The 8,366-nt window shown below is 36.5% G+C and overlaps 1 non-coding gene across 1 annotated transcript; it reads right to left on the reverse strand.

The window, feature by feature from the left end:
• Window positions 1-1,662: 1,662 nt before the first annotated feature.
• Window positions 1,663-1,774, reverse strand: LOC131154663 (small nucleolar RNA R71). Its single transcript, XR_009136579.1, has one exon. It is a non-coding gene; the product is annotated as a small nucleolar RNA R71 (small nucleolar RNA).
• Window positions 1,775-8,366: the final 6,592 nt, after the last annotated feature.

Here is an 8,366-nt window from a genome sequence, read left to right on the forward strand (position 1 = left end):
AGATTTTTCTTGGTGAGACACACAAGGGAGGCCAAAACACAGAGAGTTTCTTGGAAAAATTATTTTTTAGGAGCTTTCTTGTGATTTTCTTTTGGGGGTGCTGCAAAGATACACACAAAGCCAGCAAAGGAGAGTTGGAAGCACGCAAAAATAATATCTTTTCAGAATCAGAAGGCGGGGAACAACGGCGGTGTTTGGGGTGTTCGTGATGCGCAATGGCGGTGCTGCGAGTGTTGATCTTTTTCGTACGCTCCAAATTAAAGAAAATATGGTAAAATCTGTTATGTTGAATTTAATTTTCGGAATGAACTAAATTTTTGAATTCTAGGAAAACGATGTAGCCAGTTTCGAACTATGCTTGCTCTTTGATGCTAATCTAAAGTAGTTTTCATTAATGTTTGTTTGAGTTATTCTGTACCTAATGCTTTTAATTAACTGGCCATTAATTAAATGATTTTAGTCTTGTGATTTGCTACCGAAAGGGGGGATTATAGGATAGATCTTGGATAATTCAATGTAGGTAAATATAGAGATCAAAAGACTTGTATGAACTTACATAACATTAAAAATCGAGGGTCTTACTGCGTTCTTGCGTTATTAATTTGCATACTCTTATGTTAAATAATAAACAAGAACAGGTTCTGATTGACTATCGAAAGAGGTTTTTGGAAAAATTGGTGATTTGCTAACAAACAGAGAAAACGAAGTTGAATTAGCTAAATGAGTAAAGCATAGTGAGAAACTAGGTGAAATCGGTTTCCTAGAAGTTTTCACCATCATCAATTTGACACGCGGTATCCAGTTTTAAATTCTCCTGAATAGTTTATTTAAAGTAGCTTTGTTTAAATTTTGCATTCAGTCTAAAATTATTAATTTTTCTAAATAAAATCAAGGTTAGTAAAATTTTGATACTTGGTAAAATTAAGACATCAATCCCTGAGGACAATACTCTATACATCATTATATTATAAAACTATGATACTGTGCACTTGCATTTTGCACCGGTCAAGTTTTTGGCGCCGTTGTCAGGGATTGAGTTTATCTTATTTTTGCCAATATCGATACAAAGTAATCTTGGTTTTAATTTAGAATTCTCTTTTTATATTTTTATTTATTTATTTTTTTTATTTTATTTTATTATTATTTTTTTGTATTTCTGGTGTGTTTTTTCTTATGTTGGAGGCACAGGGCTAGAACATGTGACATTATTCCTTTGATCCGGAGATTGAAAGAACGCTCATAGCACTAAGGAAAAAGAGGGTATTAGCCATGGAGAACGGACAAGATAATGAGCAACCACGCGCCTTGAAGGATTATGTGCAACCAGTTGTGAATGACAATTATTTGGGTATCAGACACCAGCCCATTAATGCCAACAATTTTGAGCTCAAACCCGCATTAATCAGCACGGTGTAGCAGGCCCAATTCAGTGGATCACCACTTGATGATCCCAATATCCATCTGACGATATTTTTGGAGATTTGTGATACTGTGAAGATCAATGGTGTTACTAAAAACACCATTAGACTGAGATTATTCCCTTTCTATATGAGGGACAAAGCAAGAGGTTGGCTACAGTCGCTACAACCTAGGAGTATTACTAGTTGGCAGGACATGGCAGAAAATTTTCTAACTAAATTCTTTCCACCTGCAAAAACAGCTCAACTCAGGAGTGAGATTGGTCAATTTAAGCAGCATGATTTTGAATCACTCTATGAAGCATGGGAAAGGTGTAAAGATTTGATTCGACGCTGCCCACCCTACAACATGGATTGCCAGTTTGGTTGCAAATTCAAATGTTCTATAATGGGTTAAATGGGCAAACGCGGACTTTAGTTGATGCTGCATCTGGGGGAACTTTGATGTCAAAGACACCTGAGGGTGCTACTGCTCTTTTGGAAGAAATGGCCTCAAATAACTATCAATGGCCAATTGAAAGAACTATGGCTAAGAAAGTTGCTGGAATTCATGAATTGGAGCCGTTTGCTGCACTTTCAGCTCAAGTCGCTTCTCTATCCCATTAGATTTCAACTTTGACAACCCAGAGGATACCACAAGGTGCAAAATATGTGGCAGCTACAAATAGGACAGATTCGAGTATTGGAGCAAGTCAAGAACAGGTTCAATACATCAATAATCGGAACTACAATTATCGTGTTGATCCTTTGCCACAATATTACCATTCAGGGCTTTGAAATCATAAGAATTTGTCTTATGGAAATACAAGGAATGTGTTGCAACCTCCTGCAGGATTTAAGAGTCATCAAGGTGAGAAGAAGATGTCACTTGAGGATGCCATGATATCTTTTGTTGAGGAGACAAAAGCAAGGTTTAAAAAGACAGATGCATGGCTAGACAACATTGAGACTCATTACAACAATATGGGAGCCACTATGAAGAACCTTGAAATGCAAATTGGGCAACTGGCCACGACTATAAATTCCCAACAGAGAGGAAATTTTCCTAGCAACACCGAAGTGAATCCAAAGGAACAATGCAAAGCCATCACACTTAGGAGTGGAAGAGAAATTGAGAAGTCACCAGCAAAGGAAACCATGTCCACACCTATAGCTAAAAATAATGGCCAAGGCAAGAATAAAGTGGAAGAAGACGAGATGGCGGATGACACACCAAGAGAGACTGACATGCTTCCAGCAATTTCATTTCCTGACAATCCTCCTATTCTCTCTACTCCACTTCCTTATCCTCAATGCTTTCAAAAGCAAAAATTAGATAAACAATTTTCTAAATTTTTGGATATTTTTAAGAAAATTCACATAAATATTCCTTTTGCAGATGCCTTGGAACAAATGCCAAACTATGTCAAATTCCTAAAGGAGATCATTTCAAAGAAAAGAAGGTTAGAGGAGTTCGAAACAGTGAAGCTTACCGAGGAGTGTAGTGCTATTCTTCAAAAGAAATTGCCTCAAAAATTAAAAGATCCAGGGAATTTTACTTTGCCTTGCACTATTGGAAATTTATTTTTTGATAAAGTTTTATGTGATCTTGGTGCTAGTATTAATCTTATGCCACTTTCTGTTTGCAAGAAATTGGGACTTGGAGAGATGAAACAAACAACCATTTCGTTGCAACTAGGAGACCGATCCATCAAGTATCCACGTGGAATCATAGAAGATGTATTGGTAAAAGTGGATAAATTTATTTTTCCTGCTGATTTTGTGGTGTTAGATATGGAGGAAGACCAAGAAGTCCTTCTAATTCTTGGCCGACCATTCTTGGCCACTAGAAGGGCTTTAATTGATGTTCAAAAGGGTGAATTAACATTGAGAGTGGATAAGGAAGAGGTTATGTTCAACATCTACCAAGACATGAGATTTCCAGAAGATCCAAGCACTTGCTTTTGGGTAGATGTCATTTAGCAAGGTGTAGAAAAAGTCTTTCAAAAAGATGTACAAGCTGATCACCTAGAACGATCCTTGTAGCAAATTACAACACAACAGCGTGTGGGGAGGCTAGAACCTATGGTAACAAGGACGGATTTTGTAATCTCTAAAGGAAAGATGCAACAACCTATATCTCTAAAGTTGAAACAATTCCCTGAGCATCTTCGCTATGCATTCTTGGGTGATGCGTATGAAAATGCAAAAATCTACAAAGAGCAGACGAAGAAGTGGCATGAAAAACAGATTCTTAGGTGTGAGTTTGCTCCAGGACAACAGGTTCTACTCTTCAACTCATGATTAAAACTCTTCCTAGGTAAGTTAAGGTCAAGATGGACAGGTCCTTATACAATTGACAAAGTTTTCCCTTTTGGAGCAATAGACTTGAATGACAAGATAGGGAACATATTCAGAGTGAATGGTTAGAGATTGAAGCACTATTATGGAGAACAAATGAAGAGGAACTGTGCATTTATTCCTCTTGGAGATCCTCATTGATGAAGGCTAAAACGTCTGGCTGGAGACGTTAAAACAAGCACTTATGGGAGGCAACCCAAGGAGTTTTTCCTTTGTTTATTTCTTTTATCTTTACTACTTTATTAATTTATCTATGTACTTTTGAATAAATTAGATTTTTGATGCAGGTTTATTTGGCACGAATACAGAGCTGAAAACTTAATTCCTCTACAGATTCACCAATAAGTTAGGGAAGTTTCTTTCTTTTCTTCAATCTTTCTCATTTTTGAATAACATTGAAAAAAAAATGTGTGAATGTGGATGATTAGGCCATGCGTGACGCTACTTATGCCCTTCATATACCTGCATATAACCTAAGAGTACACATTAGGTCATTTATGTGTAGTTTCTATTTATATGGCTAAATTAGGAATCGTAACTCATTGAAAGTTGATTGGTAGTGCAATTGTGTTAATCTGGCTATATAAACTCTTGTATCTACACGATATCTCTTGAGGCTAAAAAAAATACATGTTCACGTGACTTGTAGCACTTAGGGTTCCTTGTGAACACTTAGAGAGCGCCCGTGGAGACTTTAACACCTTGTGAGGTACTGTTGAGCCATTTATCGCTCTTTTGAGTTTTGACGTCAACTCAGAGTTCTTGAAACTCAACTTTTCCTATTTTTTCTATATACTCTTTGTACACTAGTCTTGGTTTTTGAATTGCTAGCCTAGAGGTGACATCTAGTGGGGAGATAAAAACTTAGGTCTTGTAGCCTACTCAAGATGTGAATGCCAAACCACCCCTAGAAATAGACTTGTTTCATGGACTCTTGTTCAAGCTTAATGCACATGGGTGGTATGAAAACAATAAAAGAAGTGTAATAATTGTCCTAATTGACCATGAAAAGAAAGAAATTGAAAAATGAGCAGAAGAAAGAAAAAGAGAAACAGAAATACCCTAGAAGAGGTGAAAGATTAATACCTGCTCCACACAACTACAACAAAAGTCAAGGACAAGACGCATGTTATCCACATATGAAGACTCTTCACCCGCCTAATGCCTCAGATGTATTCACGCCTAGTTTGTGAATAAGTTGATCTAGGGTGGTCTTGGTTGGACATGGCGAGTAGGTGAGAAGATGCTAGGGTAAAGGACCTGACACCTCCTAAATAGGCTTGATCCTTTTCAAACTAGTCCACTCCATACATTTAGCGTTTGTTCCTTGCAGTATATGGGATGTTTGATCATGACACTCCTCCTCATATACGATGAGTGAACCCATCCTTTTTGAGTGTTTTTGAGGGTATACCAGTTAGGCCGAGTCAAAGCGACAGTTCTTCAAGTGTCCACGGATATCCTGGGTGTAACGAGTTACACACATTACACGTGCTTTAAGATTTTTCCTATTTATACTTGAATTTATATGGCTATATTAACTCTGAATTGTGCTCGCTGGTTAATTTTACGTGAGTTTACTGTTCTTAATGGCTATATAATGATGAGATTTGCATGAATGACTTACTTCGGAGTTGCGTGAATTGGGTATGAATGAGTTTGTGTGTAATTTGGTGATATTCCTGTATGTGAAAGGGTATGGTTGTGTTGCCTATGTATTCATTCATTGAAATTGATATGACACCACCCTGAATTGCATTCACGTTATTTGCTAGGGACTAGCAAAACTTTAGTTGGGGGGTGTGATTACGCGCTTAAATTGCATAATTAGGTGCTTTAATTCATGCATTGGGAATCCTATTTTGTATTTAAATGCCTAATTACTCTCAATATTTTAACATTATATTCTATTTATAATATTTGATTTTTATTAAGTAATTTATGAAATTTTGGTATTTTTTCTTGTAGGGCTACCGGAAGCCAAAAAGCGATGACACTTTTTAATCTCTACGTAACTCTCTCATCCAACCTCCGATTCAGATGATTCAGGATGCCATAGAAAGATAAGAAAATGTTCTACAATTTTCATATTTTGCATTTTGCAAAATAATGGATGCATCAAGATCGAAATTAGACGTGAAGTTAGCATATGCCGTTTTATGGATTATTTCGACAATTCTTCGTAATATTGGCATAACTTTCTCATCAGAGCTATGATTGAACTGATTCAAAATTTTGGGAAAAGCTGAAAACGAGTTCTACATTTTTTGTGTTTTAAGTTTTGAGAGTTACGAGCTGTAAGAGGGTCAAAAGTGGGCTTGAAAGAGGAGGGCAGTTCGTGTACCTTTGAAAAAAAAGAGAAAAAGAAAATAAAAAAATAAAAAAATGAGATGTGACCTGGCCATGCAGCTGGGTCATCTCATATGGGTGAGGCGCTAGGTACAAAGAAAGGAAAGACAAAGGAATGGAAAGACAAAAGAAAGGAAAGAAAAGCAAAGAAAGAAAAGTCAAAATGAAAGGAAGGAATGAAAAAGTAAAAGAAGGGGGTTTCCTTGGGAGAGAGAAGTGTGCAAGAAGAGAAAGGGGGTGGGGGCAGTGTGCGCTGGGCTGGAGAGAGAGGTGGCACCATAGGAGAAAAAAACAAGATTTTTCTTGGTGAGACACACAAGGGAGGCCAAAACATAGAGAGTTTCTTGGAAAAATTATTTTTTGGGAGCTTTCTTGTGGTTTTCTTTTGGGGGTGCTGCGAAGATACACACAAAGCCAGCAAAGGAGAGTTGGAAGCACGTAAAAATAATATCTTTTCAGAATTGGAAGGAGGCGAACAACGGTGGTGTTCGGGGTGTTTGTGACGCGCGACGGCGGTGCGGCGAGTGTTGATCTTTTTCGTACGCTCCAAATTAAAGAAAATATTGTGAAATCTGTTATGTTGAATTTAATTTTTGGAATGAACTAAATTTTTGAATTCTAGGAAAACGATGTAACCAGTTTCGAACTATGCTTGCTCTTTGATATTAATCTAAAGTAGTTTTCATTAATGTTTGTTTGAGTTATTCTATGCCTAATGCTTTTAATTAACTGGTCATTAATTAAATGATTTTAGTCTTGTGATTTGCTACCGAAAGGGGGGATTATAGGATAGATCTTGGATAATTCAACGTAGGTAAATATAGAGATTGAAAGACTTGTATGAACCTACGTAGCATTAAAAATCGAGGGTCTTACTGCGTTCTTGCGTTATTAATTTGCATACTCTTATGTTAAATAATAAACAAGAATATGTTCTGATTGACTATCGAAAGAGGTTTTTGAAAAAATTGGTGACTTGCTAACAAACAGAGAAAACAAAGTTAAATTATCTAAATGAGTAAAGCATAGTGAGAAACTAGGTGAAATCGGTTTCCTAGAAGTTTTCACCATCATCAATTTGACACGCGGTATCCAGTTTTAAATTCTCCTGAATAGTTTATTTAAAGTAGCTTTGTTTAAATTTTGCAGTCTAAAATTATTAATTTTTCTAAATAAAATCAAGGTTAATAAAATTTCAGTACTTGGTAAAATTAAGACATCAATCCCTGAGGACGATATTCTACACATCATTATATTATAAAACTACGATACTGTACACTTGCAATTTGCACCGGTCAAATACAGCTCAGAATTACAGTGTTATGGTTGTTTTTGAAATCATGTTAAAAGCAGCAAGATGATTATATATTTATATATGTATACAGTATTACACGATATCAAATCCCAGTGGAAATTACAGATAGATATATTTACAGCAGAGCATGGTGTCGTTGCTAGTTTTAGACACGTGCAACCACATGACTCAGATAGCATGTGGATTCCGTCTAATCGTGCTAGGAGAGATTTGCATTCTCCCTAGTATGCTGCGTTAAGGTAGCCGGTTAGACAATGACAGAGGTTTGAGATTGCCTAGAGTGATCGCAGTGGGCCAGGATCTACATAGATCATTACAGATTAGCGGAGGATAGATATTGACTTACCTGGACGGCCAACAAGAGTAAGTCCAGCCTACGAGACGCACAACCCTATCATAAGGGGATATATCATGATATACAGATCCCAAGATATAGCAAAAGCTCTTGTGTACAGATATATCACACAGTAGCTGTTTATACTATTATATTAGCAGTACCTTCTGATAGCAAACTCAAATTCATAGTTATATTTTAAAGATTACATGATAGATATATATATTCGGTATAGTTTATCAGTTTTCTCAGATTAATGTATTATTTTAGTATGTTAAATATTTAACTCAGCCGCCACACACTAGTAATAGTATATTTTCACTTACTGAGCGTTGTCTCATCCCAGTGACTTATCATTTTTCAAGAGATCCAGCTAGGCAAGCAGATCAGGCTCGCGGGTAGAGGTTGACTTAAGATGACCTTGTGGGAAGGATAGGTATTTTTGAGATAACAATGTTTTGGGATACTTTTTAGATTATAGTGATGTTGCTGGGTATTTTGTATTGTAAATACATTACAGAGCTCTATAGTTTTCAGGTATTATTTTGTATAGAGCAGTTCCCAATTTTGTGTACCACTGCTTAGTTATGTATGACAGATAGAGTTTCCT

Source organism: Malania oleifera, chromosome 4, assembly GCF_029873635.1.
Source record: "Malania oleifera isolate guangnan ecotype guangnan chromosome 4, ASM2987363v1, whole genome shotgun sequence".
In the NCBI taxonomy this organism is placed as follows: Eukaryota; Viridiplantae; Streptophyta; class Magnoliopsida; order Santalales; family Ximeniaceae; genus Malania; species Malania oleifera.